Below are 24,252 nucleotides of genomic sequence, written 5' to 3' on the forward strand. Positions count from 1 at the left end.
TACAATCGTTTAACTTTCCCCGAAGAAAAACAGGTATCCAGGTTTCTCGTCGTTCTCCTTAGCCCAGCTCGCTCCATCAATTATTCCCGTTAGAAGCGCGGCTCTCGCGCTTCACCGCACGTGCAATTTCTTACAGAGATATCTAAGTTGACCGTCTCATCGTTAGATATCCGGTTGATCAATTCATCTTTTACTGCTGGGAGAATTTTCTATGTTGTGAAGATGTTACTGAAGCATTACGAAGTAATTCTAAAATGGTGATATTTTTTGTAGATATTGTAAATTAAATGCTTTTCACTACCGTTGTCCTGATAAATTAAATAAATTACGAAAAATTTTATTTTAGTCAATATCTCCAAATATTCCCAAAAATAACAAAATTATAGAAAGTATATTTATTGGTAATCGTAGCGTAAACGGGATGGCATTACGGGGTACGGTGGTATTACGGAAGGAAAACTGGAAGAAACGAAGACGAACGGAATATCCCGATCGCGTCTCCGTGGTTTCGAGGTTAGGTCGGCTCATTCACGACGAGCTGGCACGTCGAAAGTCGTTCGGCTTTCAGCCGGCTGGCGCGTACGCGAGTAGACCGCGCAGTCGTGGACTTTTACTTTCCAGCCCTTACGAGGCCGCTTGTTCTCATCAGCGCCGGTGAATGGCGCGCCGCCTCTTACACCGGCGTCGCTGCCGCCGCCACCGTCGCCGCCATTGTGCGAATATGAAATCGATAGAATCGCGTGTACACGCGGCATTATCCACCTGCCGGCTGCAGAAGATCTGGCGCCGACCAGGCTCCCCTTTCTTCGTCCTTATCGATATATCCGTCGTAATTCGGACGATCGATTGCGACAGCCTCGAGTCAAACCCCTTTCGTTGTGCCCGAAGGGCATGTACGTTAGACCTCTACCGAGTTTAGTGACTGCTCGTTGTCAGAGGAAGATAAATCCTAGAGGAGACGCCTAGAATTGACGTCTCTCAGCATTTTAAGTAAAAAGAATTTATACTTTTTTCGAGGAAATTAAATTGAAAACGAGAAATGTATTTTAAAACTTTCAATTTTGAAGTGTCCGCAAAAATTCAGTATAAAAATGAGTCATTTATTAAGATTAGCATATTACTGTTTTATAAGACTAATAGCTAATTTGAAAAGAAAGGAAATTTAGTATTCTTAGTTATATCGCTCTTCTTATTAAACCATCAAAATGCTTCACGTCGTTTTCTGTTCCGCGAAAACTAGTCTTCGGCTGAAATCTTTTCATGCTTGAAATTAGCGACGCGTGCAGCGGTAAAGGCGGTTAATAGCCAGACGAACGTCATAAATTACGCGGCAATGAAATTTCAGCGACGTAACGACAAATAACGAGGGGCAGGGTCGAGAAGGAGTGCCCTTCCTAGATGAAAAACCAAAAAATAGAAACAGGGAAACGGAGATGGAGAGAGAGAGAAAGAAGAAAAATATAGCGTCTAGTGTGTAAACGTAAGGGACATTTGTACCTGTCAGTAATCGCATTTATCTTCGCCGGTGTCGCCCGTTATGAAGGATCGCCCTGTTCGTTTGACAGAAAAATTTTTCGAAAACAAACACGTTGTATCTATGTATCGCGAATACGTGCGCGTACACGCCAGTGTACGAGGAATTTATCACAAAATAATGTATCCATTTGTCAAAATTAACGCGTCGATAAATCTCGACGATGGTAACTTCCGCGTCCCAAAGAAAAAAGGGAAGAAAAGTTAGAAGAAAAGCAAAGAAATGGTCGTGCACTACGTGAAGGAAGACGTTCCATCGCAAGGAAGAAGCTCGCGTTACGCGGATACTTCCAGTTACAGATATTTATTGCATTAATCACAGGCAAGCCACGGTTACGAGCTAAACGATCGAGCCACGAAACCTTCGAGTCGTTGGTTGTTTTTCCGGGAATTACGACCGTCCAGGCCCGGCTCTAATCCAATTCCCAGGTTAGTTTAAGCGAACCCCTCGGCGTACACGCGATGGAATCGCAGAACTGCGGACGTTTCGAGCAACCCCTCGCGCGTAACGCGACTCGTTCCCATGTTTCTCGCGTGTTACGCGTCGCTCTCCCTTGAAAACTTTCAACCGAGGAGAAGTTTCACGTGGACTCGTCGTGTTTCAATCGTTCTTTTTTTCTCTCTCGTTTCCCTGTTTCTTGGAGAACAGTTAGAAAAAGAGCGGGGTATTGCCGCTAAACCAATTTGCTTCGTAGGATTTCGTCGTGTTTATTTTAGTTTTTACTTCGAGGCGGTCTATGGATAAAAAGAAGACAGACCCTCATGTTATTCCAATGTGTAAAAGAATGTTCGAAGGGAAATTGTTCGACTAGAGTTTCGGCTTTAGTTAATTTAAAAATGTCTAAGTTTCAAGTACATTTAAAGCATATTTGTTAAAAAAGATAGGAAAGTCACAAAATATTCTCCGGTGCAATTTCTATCGGCGGTCTGGAAAGAGGAAACAGAAATAATTGGACCATAACGTCACCTGGAGAACGTTTTAAAAAGTTTTAAGTAGCCCCTTGTACAGCACCACGTTGCACTCTGTGACTTCACCCCCGCCCCTCCCCTATTAGGGTATTCCAACTTATAAATGATATATAGCATCGTAGCCGGCGGCACAGCGCTTATATTAAAAGTTTATCTTCCTCTAGAAATTTCACGATGTGAATTGACTTGTGACTAATCGGATGAGAAACTTGTTCGAACAATGCCCTGACGCCGGAAGTTTCATCGGCTTCTTCGCGAGGAGCAACCTTGAAATGTGTTTTATATCGACGGTCGGAAGGCAACTAGTCTTTTTGAAATTTAACGAAAATGTATGAGAAAGTTGCACGAGAGATATTATCAAGGAAAGAAACGATAAAGAACCATTAACTGCTTATTTAAGTTCAAACTTTTGAAATTAAGTAGTTCAATACCTTATGTATTTGAAAAATTGAAATTTTGAACAATTAAAAACTAAACAATTTGAATAATTAAAAATTTGAAACTTCAAACGTTCCAAAATTTAAAAACTTATAGATTTAAGACTTCGATATTTAATTCAAATGCAAAGTTTTGAATATAGATAATGAGCAAATCGCGATGAAAATTCCTGAGCTGTGATCAATCCATTATACTTGAAGCAACAACCCTGCAATGTAAATGCAATTTCCTGGTTCTGAACGATAAAAACGGGTTTCCATGGGAAAATCTATCATAATAGCAGAGTACTTGAGTTCAGGTTAATCTGTTCGAGGATTAGTTCATATACGGTTACGTGGAACGTACAATAACGATGCAAAGCGTTCGAACGGTCGGCAAATGGAACCGTATGACCTACCGCAACGAGCTGTAACCTGTGCCATAACGGTTGTATTCCATAACTTACGATCCATACGTAATATTTAGCTAAACTATTAAAGGAATCGTAACTCTAAACTATCAAACTTCCGAGACGTTTAATTACCAATTCTTACGAGAAATATTCCTAAACGTATACGCTCTTTCACCCGAATAACATGAAAATTCAACATGACACATTCTCATTTATATACGATGTAGCTTTATTTTCTAAATATCTTATCCAATATTAAACTTGTTTCATCGAGAACGAAAAAACGAACGCCAGCATAAATTCGGCCGAACTTCACCAATTCGACTTCCGCGGACAATTAATAAAACTCGCGACATGCATATGCATGGCGGCGTGCTTTAGCAAAGTTCGACCCTCCGCGTTCCTGTTCCATATTCACGTGAGCCAGGACTACTTCGAATGTCGCCCACGGTCGACAATTTCGCGGGGTCGACTTGGTCGATTCGTCGGTTTCTGGATACGACAGCGGCTGAATGCCGCGGGAAACAGTCGGCACGATCGATCGCATTCGTGTAGACTTATGACTTTCCATTTCTTACGCTCGATGCGATTGTAGAATCGCGTCGGGGAATGTTTATCGGGCGTCAGTGACGTTGAAGAGTCGTAAAAAAGGTAAAAAGCGAGGTGAAAAGAGAAAGAAGAAGCGAAACCCATGCCGGAGGGCCTGTCTCGCGGAATTCGATGGAAGGATTCTTCTCGTGGCAGCTCTGACTTTTTAATCCTGCCTTCGACCGTTCGTAGATAACGCTGGAAAATACCACTCGCTCCTGTCTGTACCCCTGGAACCGTGAAATGTGAGCGTTCCCGATATCGTCCAATTTATCCTTCACCAGAGAGAAAGAATCCGAAACTCGTCTGTGAAATATCCGCGTAAAATGTGTCGTATTTAGTGATTCCTTTGTTTTTCGATGTGAATAGTCGTTTGTCAGCAGTCACAGATTTTTATTCGATAATTTTTGGAGGAGTTTGATAAATGGTTATTGAAAAGTATGGCTGAAGTGAAGTATTCTAGATAGTATTTTCAGGACAGAACGCTAGAACAACAGATTGGTTTCAGCATCGTGGAACGTGACGTGAACGAGGTGGATGATGTCGCATGCAGTTGCATCGACGTGTCGGAAAGCGGATTCGCTCGGATACTAAACATTCCTCATTAAAACTATTTACATAAGCTCCGTGGCATAATAAGATCAAAGAGATTTTGCGCCCTCCTAAGCCGCGAATCCTCCCTGCCAGTCACTTGCAACTTCATAGCTTGACTAAGTTAAGCTATAAGTTAACGGTGAAGCTCGAACGTTTTCCACGAAACGATTACTTTAACGTCGATCTCGTTCCTCTCGTTGCAATCTCAAGGGAATTTCTAAATTAAAAAAATTTCGGCGAAGCACCTGAGCGACGCTAATGAAAATGATCGTTGTACCATCCTGCTGATAGTCTCGTTATCCACACTTGACCGCGTTTAATATCGAAGTTTCCAAGAAAAGAACGGGAACTGTCGGGGATCAAGAAGGATCAGAGAAGAACGCTTTGCCCGAGGAATAAATGACGCGAGAACAGCACGAGATTCGTCGTTCTGATTGTACCTTAGACTACGAGGAACAGAGCGGTGGACGACCATATTGGCAATCTCGCGATTCTCTGCGTCACTGGTGTCTATCTTTGGACATAACCCCGTATAGAGAAAGCGCCAGTTCGCCTGGATCTATTAAATCTAATCCTGAACCCTCAAGAGCCCCTAAGATAGTTTCAGCTCTTCTGACCTGGAAGTGAAATAAATCGCGGGAACTTCTATATCTAGCGAGTCTAGGGGTCGTGGATCTAAAATAAAGGAGCCCTACGGTATCTAATGTTATTCTTCTCCTTCGTGCCATTCTAGCTGAACAAAGAAATCCCATTCCCCAAAGAAAAGGTTCTTGCATTAATTTTCGATAATGCGAACGTCCCTTTTCTTTTCTCCTTTCTTAAGTTTCCTCAATTAAGAATTCCAAGTCCTCTTGACTGCTGGATTCCAATGTAAAATTCCATCGAAGAAACCGAAAATGAGCAATCGACTCGCGAAAAAACCGGAAGCATCCGCCGGTAAATCAAACGTCGAATTACTCCAGACCATCGGAGCCTCTTGTCTTTAAAGTTTCAACCGGGAGTAGACGACCGGGGGATTCAGTCGGATCCGTTGAACCTATAATCCCGGGCCCTTTCTGTCCCTAAGACGATAGCAATTCTGGCTTCCTTGACCCGGAAATTCGCCAGTTCCCGCGGGACTTCCAGATCCTTCTTTACCACCGCTAAGCACAGAACGAGAGAAAGAGAAATAGAGAGAGGGAGAGAGAGAGAGAGATCCTGTACCCGGGACGTTTCGGGATCGTGGAGAAAGCGGGTCGTAGCCAGAGAGAAGGAGCTCACTTGGCAACGAGCACTTCGTCTTCCGCGGCGCGGAAAGGCTCGTGGAAAAGCGGGATCGGCTGAGAACAAAAGCGCAGGAACGGCTCTGAAGGAGCCACTCTGGGCTATTTTCACGCGTGAATCGTTCCTTCCGTATGTACGGGCTGAAACACTCGCATTTCACCTCGTGGAGAATCGTACGAACGCCGCTGCTCTCACGAGATCCCTCGGATATCCGCTTGGCTACGAATTACTTCAGCCAATGTAGCGAGCTGCACGTGGCGGCCTGAATTCTACCAGTTCAACTTGCTCCTGCCTCAAAGACAGGAAACTGATTTCGTGGAACATTTGAATAATGTAATTGCAGTTTAGAATTCAAGTTCGAACGCACACTTTTCTGAAATACCATGTAGACTTCGGTTTCCATAAGTATCCAACGTGAGTGCAATAAAAATTGCATACCGTGCGAATCATTTACCAGTCACGAGCGCGACGTAACGATAAATAAATATGCACATACGGAACGAGCCGTAGTATCTGCAACAATATCGTTCCAGGAGAAATCCGCTCGATATTTTCACCCTTCCAATTGCAAGTCTCCCAAGAGAAGAACATTCGAAGGAGGCTTTTATGGACAAAGAAACTTTGCGCGAACATGTATAAAAAATCAGGCTTGACTTCTGTATCGAGAACAGCTGGAAGGAAAACGAACGATTGTAACTTGCAACGATTTATGGTCCGTAAAATGTCCAAGATCCAGTACTTGATAATATTTAGTAGCTGAAACAAATCTCTGTTTAGGATCCACCTCTTCATTCGCGTTAATAAAAATAGGAATTTTCATAAATATCCGCAGTCTACTAATTATGTATCCTGATAAATAAAACTAGTATCCCTGCGATAGCTTTTTCTTTAGATCTGTATAGTACAATGTAGAATAACACAGTTGGCCCGCCTTTTCGTGCAGAATTCCTAGAATCCATTGGTGGTTTCACCCTTACTAGCCGGAGAATTCAAGCGGAAGAGGCGGTGCGATCGTTCGCGTGTAATTTCAATCAGCTGTTCGAGTACACGCGAGACAGCGAGCGGTCCGCGCACACACACGGTGAACCCCTTGCGCCAAATGCATTTTTCATGGCAACGAAGGCCTGCTGACAAACACGGAGGCGGGAGTGGACGAAGGGTGGTGCCGATGAGAGGCTTCGAGCACCGTGGAGTTCTGCGGTCTCTGGATTATCCGCCGCTGACAGATGAATGCCAACGTCCGACCGGCTTGATTGGCATCCTCCGTGTTCCGCCAGTTCTCCCGAACGAAAAATATTTTATAAACGCACGGGTAATTGACGCGCGAAGCCGGCGTTTTCGCGGATTTATCCGACATTGGCTTATCCTCGTTCTCGCCACCCTTCGCGTCGAATTTTCACGCCTATCGGCCGGCTTCTCGCCATCTAGTCGGTTTCTTTTTTTGCACGTCTGCTGCATTTTCGTACATCTTTTTCGGTTATTTTCCTCGCAACGAGAAAGTTTATACGTATATTTATATATGTTTCGAATGGTACGTTATTTTCTTCGCGGGAAAACTCGCAAATTTCAAGAATGATTTTATCGAATTTATTAATTCTGCAATGTTATAGCGGAGCTGCCTTTTTGATCCACGTTTCCGAACAATGGTTACGATTTCGCTATATAGAAAATTCTTGCGACTACTTCATACAGCGAAACTCCATAATACAAAGTTATTGCTTCTTCGATCTTCGATTCGTCTTTCGTCGCGACAATCTTTGACCGGCGGCACCGGCTTTAATGGCCGCTTAGATCTGCACCGTCGACGCTATCCACAGCACAATTTCAGCGGAAATGCCGCTATTACCTACATCTGGCTACGTTCGAGCCAGTCCCGCGTCTGAGAATTGACTTACGGTTAAACATAACCCGTGACCCGTGTATGCGATCGGGCAACGTAATGTTACCTGTGTTATCGTTTGTCGAACTTGTTACATAAGGATCGCCTTACATTCCAAAGCAGTGTATCTGATATTTTTATTACACTGTATGGATAAATTTTAATAGATATAATTCGGATTCTGAACGCGTTTCTTGGACCAATTTTATCAAGAACCATCTAGATTTTACGACACGTAATGAAAGATAGAAAGTCGTAGTTGTTAACATAAAAATTATTGAAAATTGTATCCATTTTAGATACGAAGAAACTAAGCAGGAATAACTCAAATATCTTAAATCCATCGTTATGTCCTGATGCAAATCACGCGATATCGAAGAGATGAAAGAAATCGGAAGTTCCTTTCGATCGAACAACCCAAGTCACTCCTTCCACAAGGAGAATCCATCAGAAATAACGCGGTACACCCACCAGTCACTGTTCCGTTCGGTGAATCCGCGAGCCCTGCAGGTTGCCGTTTCCCCTGGTCGATGCAAATTCGAGTTTCACCCCTGTCACGTTGGCAGGCGGTAAAACGAATACAAAAGAAAACAGAACACGAGAGGAACTAAGAACGGTGATCGGAACGAGGGTGGAGGGTGAAACGCGTCCGGTGGAGTTCGAAATTCGTCGGCTCGCATTTCATTTCGCTCGATAACCAAAGTTATCTCTTTTCCGGATCGGAAGCGCGTCCCGGTCCATCGCGGTCACCCGATTTCGCCGGAATATCGGGACTGATAGGCCCCGGCGTCGCATTACCATAAATATCAAAGGCAGGACTGCTGCACGGAATGGAACGGTCGCCGAAGGGCAAATTGTAACGTAGGGCGTAGGAGTTCTCGCTTCGAGTTGCCAACTTACGAGTACGCCGGGATTACGATGCAGTTTCTACGAGTGCGCCAAGAGGGAGGGCTTGAGAGCTGGAGGGTGAACCGAGAAGAACAAGAGGGTGAAAGATGGAAGGAGAGAACGAGAAAGAGGAAGAGAGGTGGAGTCGCCGTGGAGGCGGTCGAGTCGCGCGTCGCTATTATTTACGGGGCAAGTTGCAAAGTGAGAAAAATTACGTTGGCCCGGCAGCCTTGCCGAGACAACGCAACGGTGCTTTATGCCGCAAGGGTCGACGCGTATATCGCGCGCTCGCTGCGAGCGGACTGGCTGTCGAGAATGTTTACGAGTGTTCAGCTTGGCTGAGAACGAAACGCACTGAGATTACACTGTCTGCGACACTGCACCGTGTCTATGATCTTGTACATTTGTCGAGTCTTTACGCGTATACGCAGGCTTGTTTACTGGTTTTACGCAGGATTGGCGCGTATTTCTGATATGGTGTTGTAGAATTAGCGAGTTATATGTAATACAGAAGCGATGAATAATAGAGAATAAAATTTGCGCATGACAGCTTTCTACGGGTAAGAAAGATCTTGTGATTTAATTTCAGAAATTCACTGTTATAATTCCAAATGTGAAAACATTGTATTCTGAGATTCTAGAACCATTTACATTTTCATAATCTAATCTCAGAGCATATTTCCCTGTAAAATCACTTGTTTTCAATGAAACCCTCATTTGCTTCAAATTAACCATTCATGGAAACTTAAATCGGTGAATGAATAAAGATTCCAAGAATTTTCAGTTTGTCACGAAGATTCGATGTAATTAACCAACCACGAAAAAAGTACTGTGCAATTTAAAATGTCGTAAGAACGTCCGTGGCTATTAACTTCTAATTCCTTGTGTTATTACGACTCGCAAGCACGCGGTATCCTTAAGCGGGTTTCCGTGTGCACGCGGAAGACAAGATTGCCGCCGTCCTCGCGTAATTATGCGAGCTTAATGAGAGGAAAATGAAAAGCCGTTGCCAGCCAGGGCACGCTAATTTTCTAATATGTTTGAGAGCGGCTCCTCCTAAGACGACGTTAAATTTGCGAACTCGAGCAAGAAAGACGATGGAATACGTGCGCGCTAATTGTTGTTACATCGAGGCGTCAGCCCGTTAGTAGAATGGGAAACCCATAATCAGACACCTCGGGGCTCAACTCCTGCGCCGTGAGTTTAGAATTGTTTATACACTTTATGAATGGCAAACGAGTTAATGGTGCATCTAATTTATTAGAAAAAAATAAAAAATTGTGCAAAATGAGAAAAAAAAATTGATCGCTGCTGATAATTATCGTCTAGTGTACACAAAAAGAACAACAGCTACTATTTTGACTTTCTCTTGTATTAAGAATTTAAAATTTCGATAGAGGTTTATTTTAATTATTTATAGAGTAGTTGAAGTTCGACTTCGAAAGCACAGTCTACATTTTACATTTAAAAAAATTAATATATGAAAATTAATTTTAAAACTACTCTTTGACACATTGATTAATTTCCAACAATTTACACATTTGTAGCTTGTTCCACTGGATGGACCGTTTAATTCGACGATAATTTAATAAACAGCGATTCCAGCGGCCGACTTCCGCTCGTCGACTGAATTAAATCGATCGATAAGCACTGATTGACCCCTTCGGTTCCAGAGGTGGGGGAAAAAAAGCGGAACGATCGAGTGTGCACGTCGAGGCATAAATAACACCGTGTCGGTTCCGACCCTCCTTTTTACCGTATTCTGGCCTACCAAACGATCTCGCGTGCTAATTTTAATTTATCGTTCCCGGTGGAAAAATAGAGGACGATCTCGCGCGCTTCCGACCCGTTATTTGGAACATCGTCGGATCAATGTATCCGCCGGATCCAGCTTCGCCGATTCTCGTTCACCGTGCCAAAATTCTCCGTCAGCCGATGGAAGCGGCAAAAAGCGAGAGAGGAAAACGCGCGTCGACGGTCGCGCGATTAAAGCATCGTTAGCATCGATTAGCCTCGCTAAATTCAACTTTGCCACGGTTTTTCGCGCTACGAAATCACTGTAGAACCAGTTCATACACATTTTGTCGGGTTTAATTAAAAACGATTCTTCCTAAATCGAACGAGAAAGTACCGGAGACTCGAGAGGAAGTACCGCTAAACTTCTACTGAAAGAGTGCCACTTTCAGCAGCCACTTTTGAAAGGGCGGCACGAAGTCATGGCTTTCTGGACCATTTCGTTTCCCCACCTCCTCGTTCCAGTTTCCTCTCGTGTTCACCGAAAATCCTTAGAAGAAACTCACGCGAAGGTGCCCAAGAACAATTTCCTCCGATCCAGAGCGAACGAGAGTGCTTACGGTTCATTTCGCGCGTGTCTGCCAGGTTTGGCTGTCTAATTTTTATCCAAATCCGACCGCTATCGCAAAAATTCCCTTTTTCCTCGACGTAATCCACGGAATATGCGTAACCAGCAACTATCTTGCGTCGCATAAATCCCAAATTTCCCGCGTTGGCCACAAGAAACATCGCGCGAGCCATAACTCGTTGAGAACCGGCGAAAATACGTGCAACCAGTCCACGATTCTCGGACGAAGGAAAAACAACATTGTCCTTGTTTAATCCCTCGACTGACCGCTGTAAATCTCCGGATACGGTAAAGCAGCCGAGTCCCGGGGAAACCTGGATCGGGTGCGTGCAGTCGGAATATGGGAAAGCACGGTAAATTCAAAGGAGAGCGCCGTATATTCTGTAACCTTTAACGCAATTAAGTTGAAATTCAGGGGTGTGCACGTGGCCGCACCGTGTGCTTTTAACCAAATGGTCCTAGCGAGCAAACAGCGCGGCGAAACGTCTACGCTTATGCAAAAGTGGCGAGTAATTTGTGCCCGTTTTTCCTGCGAAGAAGAAGCTGCTTGGCAAGGCCTGCAAATGCTCACCAATCTGTTCGCGGTATCGTTGCATAACGCCGCTGCAAAAAATGCGGTGCAGTTTCCGCGTTTTTTCCGAAGACCGATCGTTTTCTTTTTTTTTTCTTCCCCCCTCTTTCCGTTTCTTTCTTTCCATGTTTTTGCAGGTTACGTAGCGCAATATATAGGATATCCGGGGACATAGCGAGTCCGTAAGAACGATTCGATGAATATAAATGGTACGCGAGAGATGCGAATTCATAGAGAGGCGTGCCGTAATTTTTTGGTGCGCACCTGCACATTTTATAGATCAGTGAATCCGTGATGGTGCTATCGTTTTAATGGTGCTGAAATCGATGAAGTTTTTCTTTAAACGCGGTTAATTTTGCTTCGAGCTTGGCCATTAAACTGCTATAAATTACTTTTGTACATTATCTGTTGGTCAATACATTTTAGCTACTGCAAGAAATGCCACGATCGAAATAAAATTAAGCATCCGCCACTGAAAGGTTAACCGATCGATTTTCGATATTCCGCGGTAAAATCAATTACCGTTTCAATTTAAATGACGTAGAGAGCGGTGAAGTTAAAATTAGAATCATTTGTAAGTCCTCGTCCGAAGACCCATTGGTAAAACCAATGCACGAATGATCTTTGATTCAGATACAGGCTTGGCTCAGTATCAAAGCGAACGATCGTTCCTTTTATCCGGCGGAACACCCGTTATCGCCCTTAATACCCGTGTAGCAACATACGAAGAGCAAAATTACAGTTTCGCACTGATACACAGCAATGAAAATCTCGGAAAGGAGGCGATTCTTAGTCATGGCCACGTGCGCTCGTCGATACGAGAGTGGCAAAGAAATGAGCAGGCGTTCATCCATGGTCGTTTGCGTTCCTTCTCCGGTTGTAAATGTTTAACTTGGAAGGAAAGGGGGCGAAAGATAACGTGGATTCGCCGTTTGTACGTTAAACACATCCGCTGAAAGGAAAGGTGCTCTTAGACTCGGTTTATCTTCTCTCACGCTCGATCGTAGAACCTCTGCCATGTATCATTGCGTGTACCATTGTGCGTACCACTATACTTGCGTACCATGAGATCGAATCGCCGTGGTTCTTCGAATAACAAAAATCTGCCTTTTTCTTCTTTACGACAAGAACGATACGAAGTAGCGAAATATCACAAAATACTCTACAGAAATATACAATTATCAAGAGAGAAAGATAAAATGTATAGAACGACGAAGGAAGAAGAAAATTTGCACTCGATGCAGACTTGAAAATTTATCGTTTGCCACTTTTCTAATAGGGTTCGCGAAGGACGCGCCGGAAGCGACGCCATGCTTCTTTGTTCCCTCCTGGGAGTGTATTTATAGCGCAGCTGAAAAGGAACATCGAAATTCGGTGCGCACCAATGAAATACGAATCTCTCGGAAAATGGCCGCACAAGTAGCCATCGTTACGAACCGGAAAAGGCTAGCTACGTGTTTGGAAGTGCATGGTCATGTGATAGCTTCCATATACTTGTTTCGAAACAACAATGGATCCGCACATCCGGAGTATGCAAATCGCGTTCGAAGGTTTGGACCTTTTCGTTGGTTATTGTTAATGGATTTCGATAAACAACATCGAATGAATTATAGAATTTACGCGAAATATCGTTACGTTTATAATTACGTTAAATCAGAATCAAATACACGCTGCTCGGACAAACGTGATCTGTATATGACGGGCACTAGAAATAAATGCAAAAGTTTATTCGTTTTTCGAACGTTTAATTTTAGAATGACTGACTCTAATGAGACGTCGCTATGAACTTCGAACGTAGTCTGAAAATTTAGACACGTGATAATGGAGGAATGTAAATTTCGCGGTAGACAAGCGTCAAGCGGCCAACGACTAATTTCACACTTCGCGGATCGAATTCGAGCGTCACATTTTATCCATGTCATGACTCTTTCATAACCGTGTGTCGCGAAATCATAATTCTCCCGCGCTTGCTGATTTTCAAAAAATTTCACCTCTCCCATGGAAAACTTTCGTACATTTTTTAAATGTCGCCGACCTTCCATCTAATTATTAAACTAACTCGAATCGTAATGTTGGAAAGTTCGTACTCTATAGAAACTCGCGTTTCAGTCAGGTCCTGGAAGTCTTGCTCCAGTCGCGATTCGTACTAATCATCGCATTAACGAAAACACTTACAGCGTTCCGTGAAGATTACAGTCTCCCTGAAATATCAAAATTGCAGCATCCCATTGATCTTCGCAGTTATTATTCATACCCGTGTTGAAACCAGAAGCTCACGGAATATTCTCGAGCCTTGTGAAAGCAACAATTCGGTACGAAGTCTCCAAGTTACACGCTCTTCAAAGAGCGATTTTGCAACTGGTGCTAATTGAAACGAGGCTCGAGCATCGCGCTTTTGTTTCCGAAAAAGAGTCACCCTGTCGCTTGCAATTTACGAAAGATTGTTTCAACTACGTATATAGCGAGCTTGATAGATAAATTTGTGAACTCTATTTCATTTTCCTAAGAATCTTAGCCTTATACATAGAATGTACAAAGCAGAGATTATTTTCAAACGTATATAATAAAATCTTTAACTCTTTCCAACCCCCGAGTATGTGCTTCATTCCTGCGATCCAACTATTCAGGATGCACCGTCTAATAGATCAAAGCGTACAAACGTACACAAAGCAAGACAAACTCAAGCGTAAACATCGTGAACGCGTACGTATCCTAAGGAATGCGTCTCGTATATGCACTTTACGTTAGGGACGGGTTGGTGATCCATAGGCGGAAGAGGGCACGCGAAAACCGCGTTTAATTTTGTAGAATCTCGCTCGAATTCCATGAACTTGGCGGACGATTATGCGTATTCCATTAACTCGAAATGCAATTAGAAATAAAGGAGCTTGCTAGAATACCTGCGATTCCCCTCGTCCTCTTATCCGCTACCCCTCGTTGCCTGACCAACCCCCTGGGGCGGCCATTGCGGAAAACACTGGCAGAGAATAGCCAAACCGGTGAAAATTAGCGCTTACCTAAAAAACAAAAGACAGAGAAAAACGATTAAATTTTGCTTCACGCTCGTTTCTCGCACGTTGTAACTTCAGCTAATAAAAAGCAAAGTTGAGTGTGTAAAAATGGTTAGGTAAAATAGAGAAAAAACTTTTACTTTATTAACTTAACGTTTAGAAAATTCGAGTATTTATATAGTTTAATTGTGAACTGTTAGTCATAAATATATTTAATTACCATTCTCGCATATCAAAGTAAAGAAATTGACCATGGAAGTTCGAAACAATCGTCTCGCTTAACGAAGATTTTATCGATCATTCGACCGATCGATCGACGAGGCGGTAATTATTATCAAATGCTGTCGCTTGCGTAGATGCGAGAAAACGAACAGTCACTCGCGACGGAACGTTCTAATTAATATCGACTGGCTAAAAAGAGGCGTACGCTCGGTCAGTTCTGGCGCAAAGGTGCTCTTTCGTGCGTCGAATAATCAACGCCGAACGCGACGCAAAGCTGTCCAGCCGAGCGACAAAATCGAAAGTAACGACACGTCGAGTAATTATTATTTTGATCGTCGAGCCGTGAGGACGAACTACGCAGAAGGGGAGAAGAATAGGGGGATCGAATCTCATATCCGACCGGAGTGGCTCATGGCTTTTGATCGGACTGACTCTACTTCGTGTCTTCCGGTTTCTCGCATATCGTTCCGCCCTTGATTGCACCGGTAATGAATGAGTCTTGCGTTACATTCACCGAACGGTTATTTTCAAACGATATCGTTTACTATGTAATCAACATTCGATTTCATTAAATGCGATTTCATGTAAATGAAATGTGATCGACGAAGAAACGGATATTTTTATTATTCGTTTGTACCATGGATTTTTTAGCTTTTTGCAACACCATCCTTTGAATATCACGCGTGCAAATACATTCTATATCCCATCAAGCTTGAAATAAATCACGACTCGTGCTTTGATCCACATGAACGATCTCCAATACAAATTTCCACACCAACACATTGTTATCTGAACTTAACACACGGCGTAGAATTAAGCCGAGGATCCACAACAAAACTATGTTACAACGTTGTTCAACACAATGGCAACCATTTTCAGGTAATTCCGCGCTGCAGTTCCTTCCTCCCACCCCTTTTTTCTTCTCCAACCACTCCCACTCCCTCTCTCTCACTCTCTCTCTCTTTCTCTCTCCCGTGATTCCGTAATACAGTCGCCATTATTCTCTCGACATTAACGACCTATAATTATTTCCAATTGTTCTGAATTTAGTGGACCATGGCGTGCGGAACGTATCCTCGCACGATATTGCTCAGAGAGACGGCACAAATACATTTCGAGTTAGTCTTTAACCATTTGTACGTGCTCACGGAAGATTTTCCTTGGCGAACCTATATTCCGCGACTTACACAGAATTCTATGCAAATGATTCCCAATTTAAAAGTATGACATCTTCAATTTTCTTACTTTCCTAATGTATTCGAACAATTCCCTAGGCCCGTGTGAAATATTCGCCATGGCTATTGAAAATTTCACGATGACAGATTAATAGCGTTATAGCGAATAAATACAATTCTCTATGAATTTATTCGCATTGACGCGAAAAATTTCCTCTAAGACTGCGAATTTATGTACTCTTCTACCGTGATGGATTTATTTCGTGTTTCAAAATGTCATTTCGCTGCCGTTACTTTGTGACGCATGAATACTTGATCTGTCAGACGATTGTCAAATATTCGCAACGAAAATTTTGCGATTTCCGATGTGAATACATTAACGTCGCTGCTGTAAATATTTCACATTGGTTTGGCAGATTCTCTAGATCTTTTAATTTTTATCCAAACTATTGCTCTGATGTTAAAAACAAATGTAACACTCCGTATTCCGTTCATAGCCACAATCACGTTTTGCTTCTTCCAAAAAGTAAAACGATATAGTAAAACTGGGTAAAGTCCATTGATTTATTTCCACATATTTCTTCCAACCAGAGGATCGCTGATTGCTTCGAAATCTCTACAAACGTTTGTCCTTCCATGGAACAGCAAATCACGTTTCTTTGCGACCGCGAAACTCGCTGGATTCGAGTATCCGAACATTACGCGTTTTGCATATATTAACGTCCTTTTATTCGTCCCTCTGACTGATTACAGGAGAGACAATTCGTTGGCGCCGGGTGGACACGTTGAAAGCCTCTAGCCCCGTAGTCGGCTACGAATTCGGAATCGTCGATGGGAAATACGTTCACCGAATTCGTTACCGAGATTAGGTTACACCGGGCCCGGTAATGCAAGCGGCCGATGCGCACGGATAACGCGAGTTCGGCGCTCCTAAATTAAGGCTCGGCGAAATATGGTGTGTGTTGCCATACGCGGCTCGCTACACGCGTACATCGGGGCGAGATAGCAGAATTGGCAGGAAATTGCAAATTGCCGGCGAGAGCCGGTCCGGACCGCGGCTGTGCGCCCGCCATTTCGAACCTACGAAATAACCTGACCTGCAAATTGAAACCGGTCGTCGCCACTCGAAGCGGCCCGACCACCGATAACCGGTCGACTGCCAGCTGACGACCGCCCCAAAGCGTCCCGGAAAAATAAGCGCCACCCAAAGGCTGCGAACGAGTTGGATTTTACGTTCATGTATCTCTATACATACGTATGTGTACATACACGTGAATATCATACTTGGTACTCGTATACCAGCGTTCGTTCGTTTCGCATCCGGCGATTCTTCGATTATTTGTCGAATTTTTCGTTTCCGATGTGTTTCGGGGTAAAGGGGTTTGTTCAGCGATTTGTCTCAATTAACGAATTTTTGCTTCTTCCATTTGTAAGTTCATTCCACAGATTCATGAAAATTTAATAACGAGATCGGCGCGTCAATGTGTCGCTCGACGGTGTCTAACGAACCGACTGCCACTCTGAATAAATATTTCAATACGCGGTCCCGGAACAAGGTTCCCACTCGTTCCGATAACGTCGCACGTTTCCGGTAGGGGAAAACACCGAGCCTCGTAATTTCGTACCGTTTCTCCCTCCATCTCTGTCCACCGAACGATCGGTCTTTTTCGTGTTGAGAATGGAACGAATGAATATCAAATACTGGTTGCAAATTGGAATAATGCGACCTAGTTGAAGATCGAATATTTTTTCCTGAAACACATAGTATATTTATCGTAGCGTTTCTTTTTTTATCGCGATATAAAACAGATCGTAGAACGAAGGGACACGGGAGGATGACTTGTGGAGGAAGAGAATAGGAAATTTCCTGGCGTTGCTCGCGTTTTCACGGAACACAGTCACCCGTCATCGGTTGTGTGTTCACCCTCCGGCCAGTGTCAAACCAGGCCGTAGCAGGGTGCAAACGAGCTCCCCACGGCCTCGTATTCATGTGCTAGCTGGCCGCGCGATTATTTACCTTTAATTAGAAGCTTCGACCTATTGCTTAGCACGCCGAGCCCAGGGGTATCGTGCCGCCGGCGTTGAACAAGCTGCTCTCAGCGCGCATTTACGATATCTATAAATATGCAGATGCATTAATAAACACCGGCGTGCCGGAATTTTAATATCCTCGCCTGGAATTGTTAGTTTTCCCACGAAGAGCTGACGAAAACGGAACGATTTGGAAGTGAATTCAAAGAACGTAAACTGTATTATTGAGAATGTTATGGTTACATTTTATGGAATATTTCAGCTTACGTTTTGAAAGTTTATTACACCGAGGAAATATTATATTGGAAATGGAAAGTATTACTGACTGTCCTGGCTTTATTGTTGCTTATTATCTTCTTTTTCTATTATATACTTTTTAAATTACTGTGCCTCACGAAAGTATTTAAAAAATTTTAAACAGTATAATTTCGATGCGAATAATGATCACAATGTACATCAACTATAGCTTTCCTGGAAATGGAATTTAAAAGATTCTTCTGTCTGGTTTCACATTTTGCCATCCTTTGATTCCGGCGCAAAGCAAAATTACAGAATTTTTCTGACGAAATCTATGGCTCACCTAACCGGTTTTCACTCGTGTAAATACATTTGTACGAACGTAAAAGGAACAATTTTTAAAAGACTTTGAGTCTCTCTATCCGAATTTTCAGCGAAAAGAAACTCAGTGCGGTTTAACCAACAATTCGAACAACGTCCATTTTTATTTATACATCTGTTCGGTAAAACGCACACGTATCCGATCAAAATGCGATCGGAGAGATATTAAGCAGTCACGTCGAATGGCATCCGGAAGGGCGACACAGCGGCGCGACCTTAAAGGAAACTTCTCAGTCGGCTAGCTCCATTTTTAGCGTTGTCGATAGCAGGAAAAGTCGTCGAGAAGCCGTTTCGCGATTTGTTCGGCGTAGTTTACCCGTGAGTGGACATCAAACGAAACATACAAGCACTGAGGACTAGTCGAAGACCGCAAACCGTTCTTACGTGTCCGTGTACGGACTTTCCACGCGGAAATCGGTCCACGTCGTCTCTTTAAATCGCCGTTTCACGCCGAGAGATCCGATGCGAACCATCGAAAAACCTCACGAAGTTTCTCGACTTTCAAGTTGTTTCCCGTTTCTTCGTAAGTGAGTGGAGGATTGCATTTTTGGAACGGATTAACTTCGACATTACTGTGTTATTTGCAAATGGCAAGGAAACATGTACGACGATGGTTGAAGTTTTAGAAAATATTTTCGCGATAATTTTCATTGCAGACATCAGCGATAAAAACGCTGATGTTGCACAAAATATTTCTTCACCGCAATTTCCATCAAATATAAGCAATAGGATAGACAAACGAAAATAACGAGCAAAGTAAAACAAGCGCCAAAAAACCTAAATACGTCCCCTATATTTCTATATAATTGCAATCTCCCTTTATTTCTTCCAACACAAAAATTCCATCATGCTTCGTCCGCAAGATTCCTGCATACCAATCCATCTTTATTATCACTCCCATCTAGTATCCTACTCTCACATATCCAACCGTCATAATCCACTCAATATTACGCAACACTAAAACCATCCCATACATCCATCTCTCCTAAACACGGATCACATTAAACCAACGTCCGTTATTCGAAAAATTTATTTCCTAAACCGGTCGTCCATCGATCCCGGACTAAGAATGGTGTCTGCGTGATCGGGCCAGGTTCTGGCCAGCTATGAAATCCGAAGAAAAACCGTGGCAGCATCAGCAGGTGAGAGTATACATAAATCTTAGACTCTTGCTCCCTTCTGAAAAATAAACCTTTCGTTCCTTTCTTGGCGCGCGCGTTACGACGCCACGACCGGCGACCCTGTTTCCGTAGCGGGTGGTAGATGAAAGTTTTCCTTTGTGCCGCGCCTTGTCACGCCGGCCATTTCAGCCAGAACGGAGAGAAGCCCAGAGACCTCCGGCCTCGGGGGTTGAAGCAGGGCGAACGAGGGGGTGGCGCGTTTTCTGTACACATATTCTGAAATCCCGGGGGTGTCTGACCGAGTGCTCGCCGGTAGCCCGGGAGAATGAGAGACTGCCGTTTCATGCCCTTTCTCGAGCGCGAAAAGAAAGTTTGAGCCGGATGGAACGCGACCAGAGACCGTCTCGCGTGGCTCTCTTCTTAGGCGGAGGGAAAATTTATAACGCGCGATTCTACGCGTACAAGAAAATCCTCGTGGATCAGCGCTCAACCACGTTCTCGTCATACGCTTTTGTACTTACATTATCTTCTCTTTTTCTTTCAGAAATTGAGAGTTCTTTCAATTTATTGAATATTTTATAAATTATCTTTTACTAATTCTAGCAATTTTGTAAATTAGCTTCTGCATATTGTTTCCTTTTTCTCGTTGCTTTAATTTCTCATCGTAGTGAGAGAATACCCGTTCTAGTAAGAGACCAGAAGTTGTTATAAATTGTTCGTTTTCTTTTGCAGGATTTCCATCAGAAGGAAGGCTTTAATTCGCAAGTTCCGTTCGAAAGAAAGACGAGCCTGGAAATTCTTAATGAATACCACCAGTGGCTGGTATTTACACCGGCTCACGTTCGAGATCGAGGCGAGAGCCAACTTTTCCCATGTTTAGTTAACTCTTCGACTCCGCGGCGCCTTCTCTCCTTCCGTTCTGTGTACACCGGTGCGAAACCGAGGAATGGAAGAGATAAACCAATAGCGGTTGGTTCGGTCAAGGGCTCAGTTCAAACGTTTCTTTTTTAATTAAACAACACAACCGACGCTTGCGGTTCCACTTTGCGCTTTAGGTCCCAGAATGAAACTGTTCCGAGTTTACGACAATTGCAAGAAGGTAGATCAAATCAGGCTCGACCATTAGAAACATGTATTTACACTGAATACAAAATCTAATTCCTCGATGAGAGACGACTTTTGCCAATTTCACGAACAAAATATTCGTAATCTTTTCCACTTGCAAATTTTTCGTTTGACACGATTCTGTACCGATTATAGATTGCTAGGAATTGTGCAACTTCATGCAAGACAATTCATTATCTAATAGCCTTAGAAATTACATTTCCATTCTAATAATCCAATCACGCGTCACACCATCTAACCTCATCTAATAAAATTCTTCACACATTTCCTCCACCTTCAACATCATCAAACCAAACATACATTTTCAAACATAATTATCCATTCCAAATCTCGTTTGGCAATCATCATTCGCGAAACATGCTGAGAAACAAGCGTGTCCCGCTGTACGGTAGAATTAAAAGCAAATATCACGGTGTCCGGGAGCAGGGCAAATCAAGATCGATGTACCGGGTCGAGCCGCGTTATTACGACTACTGATATAGAGGCACGTGCGTACGAACGCGAGAGGGTCTGTGGGAGGTAGAAATCCAGATACATTATCTGGTGTATCCGTAATAACGGCAGGTTGGACAATCGGCCAGTCGGCCAAATGGAGGCAAACTCGCTTGGTGGTCCCTTATTCTTCGTGTACACAACCTCGTATATACTTCAGGATTACGAGAGGCCGCTGGTCTTACCTTTGATCCTTCTCTTTCCACCCACGAACACCAGGGTGCAAACATACTTGGTGGAAGCTGATGCAACCCCCATGAGCAATCTCACCGGGACCATATTGCATCCGCTCCGTTAAAACAGCGGGACGCGTGTATACAGAGCCACGCGTTATGCTATTTGGTTGCGTCTTACCTGTTCCACGAAGATTGCATTCATAGAGCGAGTTGGTTAGAGATGTTTCCTTTTCCCTTTTTTACGGAGACTGGGGATTCCAGAGTAGAGAAAATGGAGGTAGCTGGGAAGAGGAATGGGTTTGTAGGGTGAAAGGAGGTGGATTGAGAGAGCTGAATGTACTTTTGTGTGGATACGGTGGTACTGTTACGGTAGCGTTGTCCTGTTAGGTTGAACGAATATAGATAGAAAAAGGAACATTGGATCTTCGTTTTGTTTTCTATCGATTACGATTGTCGCTTCAGTATATTCTGTGTGTTTTATTGCAAATAGTACAAACGTCTAAGCATTTTGCGTATACATAATTTGTGGATGGGAATGGATATTTGGAGAAGCCATGGAGCAGAAAATTAATTTAATTAGAATTAGAACTAATAATAGAAATAGGTCAACAATCCAAGGAACGCGACTGTCAAGATTCATGTTGAAAAGAAAGTAAGTCTCGGTGAAATGAACAATTGATCGAGCCAATGCAAAACGCGGTAGGCACGCTTGCATTAAAATGCGAGCACGTGTTTGTGTACGAGGGCGTCGCGAGCGGAGGGACGTTGGCTGTAGCGGCGATAAAATCCTCGGAATTCCTGGCTCATTAAATGACGCGAGGCACGACAAACGGGCGTCGGAGCTTGCTCGATCGAACGCGCGCCGGCACGCCGCTTGCCAAACCCGCACGACTGTTTGGCGATCGCAAACACACGGCTGAAATATTAACGCGATAGCAGCGGGAAACGTTCGACCCTTCGGGAAACTTTCGCCGACTAGTTATCGATCCTGGAACCTGCAGTGTACTAGCCTAAATGGATCGTGCCACGAAATTTCCAGGGATGAGGATCGCAAAGAAAAAATCGATGAAGCTGTAAAAGTGGGTGTCGAGATGGTGAGTATTTGATTACGATTAAAAACTGTTCATTTCTGAAGATCCCACGCGCACAAAACGTACTTTTATCACGGGCAGTTAAATCTTCATACGATATCATGCTTCGAAAATCTCTATTCACTTATAATCAATGATATAACCTATACGGTCTTATCTGTCCTCGATCACTCATCATTTCTACGATGCAAATCTGACCCTGTATAAATATCCCCAATCCAACAAATATATTATAAAACGCAAAAAATACAACTCTGCTGACATAACAGGAATTACTAATACAGAAATAATCACCAAACTGCAAAAACTCATACTATTAAGTGCTCATAATTTACGAGTACGTTATCGTATTCATCCTCAGTGAGCGCGAACGAGAATCGCAACATGTAACGACTTCCTGCCGCTTCTTTCGACCCGATACAAGACCGATAGGATGAAGAGCGCAGGTACGCTGTTTCCCTAGATGATTAAGGTTCCAGCGACTGGCGACATTTATCCTCGTTTAGCCGGAGAACCTGGCCATTTAAAGGCGTCCTGGGGTCCGCGAGCTAGCAGCCGGTAGGCAGCCGCCATTAGGCGGCAATAACGCCGGCTGGCCTGCACGGAAGCGAGCTATTGAGGCCGTCGTCGGCTTAACGCGCCGCTTGCAGTTCGCCCGCAGTCGCGATTACAGCTAAGTGCATTCGCTCCGCTGCCACGAGCCCCTTCTCCGTCGACCACTACACCGGCTAGTGTTATACCGTTGCACGTGCACCAAGAACACGCTGCATCAGCCAGCGAATACTAGATAGACTGGCCATGGAACTACGACTCGTTCGTTTGCTCTTCGAGGTGAAAGCGCCACGTTCGATAAGGGCAATCGGGGAAGATAAAACAAGAAAGCTTTTATACATACACCTCAAACGTGTTTCAAAAAATATAGGATATGTCAAACTTATATTGACATTATAGAAAACAATAGGAAACGATTGAAATCGTAAATGTCTCTTTCATTTAAATGTTAAAATAATTTTGACGTACTTTATATTATTTTATTTATTAGATTAGAAAAAAGAAAACAGCCCATCCATCAACGTTCCTAAAGGCAATATTTCACGTTTCATCCGCGTGTCTTCCGATCCACAAAACGAATCATTCTCTCGTACACGCGAACGCCGTCCAAATTTCACGGAAGGGAAAGAGAGAAGAAGAGACAGCACGCGTTGGTGGAACAGCTGAAAACGAGGAATCGGCGAGGGACGAGAAGAAAGGGAAACGGACGTGTGTTTCGAGCGTGTGTTCCGCCACCCCCTGAACGCCGACGGGAAGGATAAGAAGAGGAAGGGAACCGCTAGCCCTCCGTACATTTCCACCCCAACCCATGGGTCCGAGCGTACCGTATAAATAGATAGGCTTGAACGAGACCGTAAAAGCTTGCGGTCTCGTTTCGAATAATTGGATTTGTCTGGAACGGGACCGAGAGACGCCGACAATTCGCGCGCGCGACCACGCGTTCCTGTGACTGTGTGCAAACGTGATTCATTCTCCGGCAAGCTCGTTCTCCATTTCCGGCAAGCTCGTTTTGAATTCGTCGCCTCCTTCTCCTCCTCGATTTCAGGCCGGCCGGGCAACCACCGAGCGCATTCGACCGCGGCTTCTACCTCGGACCAAACAAGGAAGCGGAGAAAGGACGGGGAGCGTAAAATTTGAAATGGTGCTATCGCGAAGTCAAAGC

The 24,252-nt window shown here is 43.8% G+C and overlaps 1 protein-coding gene across 3 annotated transcripts in view; it reads right to left on the minus strand.

Annotated features, from left to right (window-relative positions):
- LOC126919998 (Krueppel-like factor 6) overlaps positions 1–24,252 on the minus strand; it is a 274,581-nt gene that overhangs the window by 85,239 nt on the left and 165,090 nt on the right. Inside the window, exon 2 of one of the 3 annotated variants that reach the window (XM_050729796.1) lies at positions 14,377–14,493. The exons of the other annotated variants lie outside the window; for them this stretch is intronic. The gene's annotated coding sequence lies outside the window, so the exon portion shown is untranslated. The remainder of the gene's footprint in view (positions 1–14,376; positions 14,494–24,252) is intronic. 3 annotated transcript variants of the gene reach the window in all.

This window comes from Bombus affinis, chromosome 1, assembly GCF_024516045.1.
Source record: "Bombus affinis isolate iyBomAffi1 chromosome 1, iyBomAffi1.2, whole genome shotgun sequence".
NCBI classification, from domain to species: domain Eukaryota; kingdom Metazoa; phylum Arthropoda; class Insecta; order Hymenoptera; family Apidae; genus Bombus; species Bombus affinis.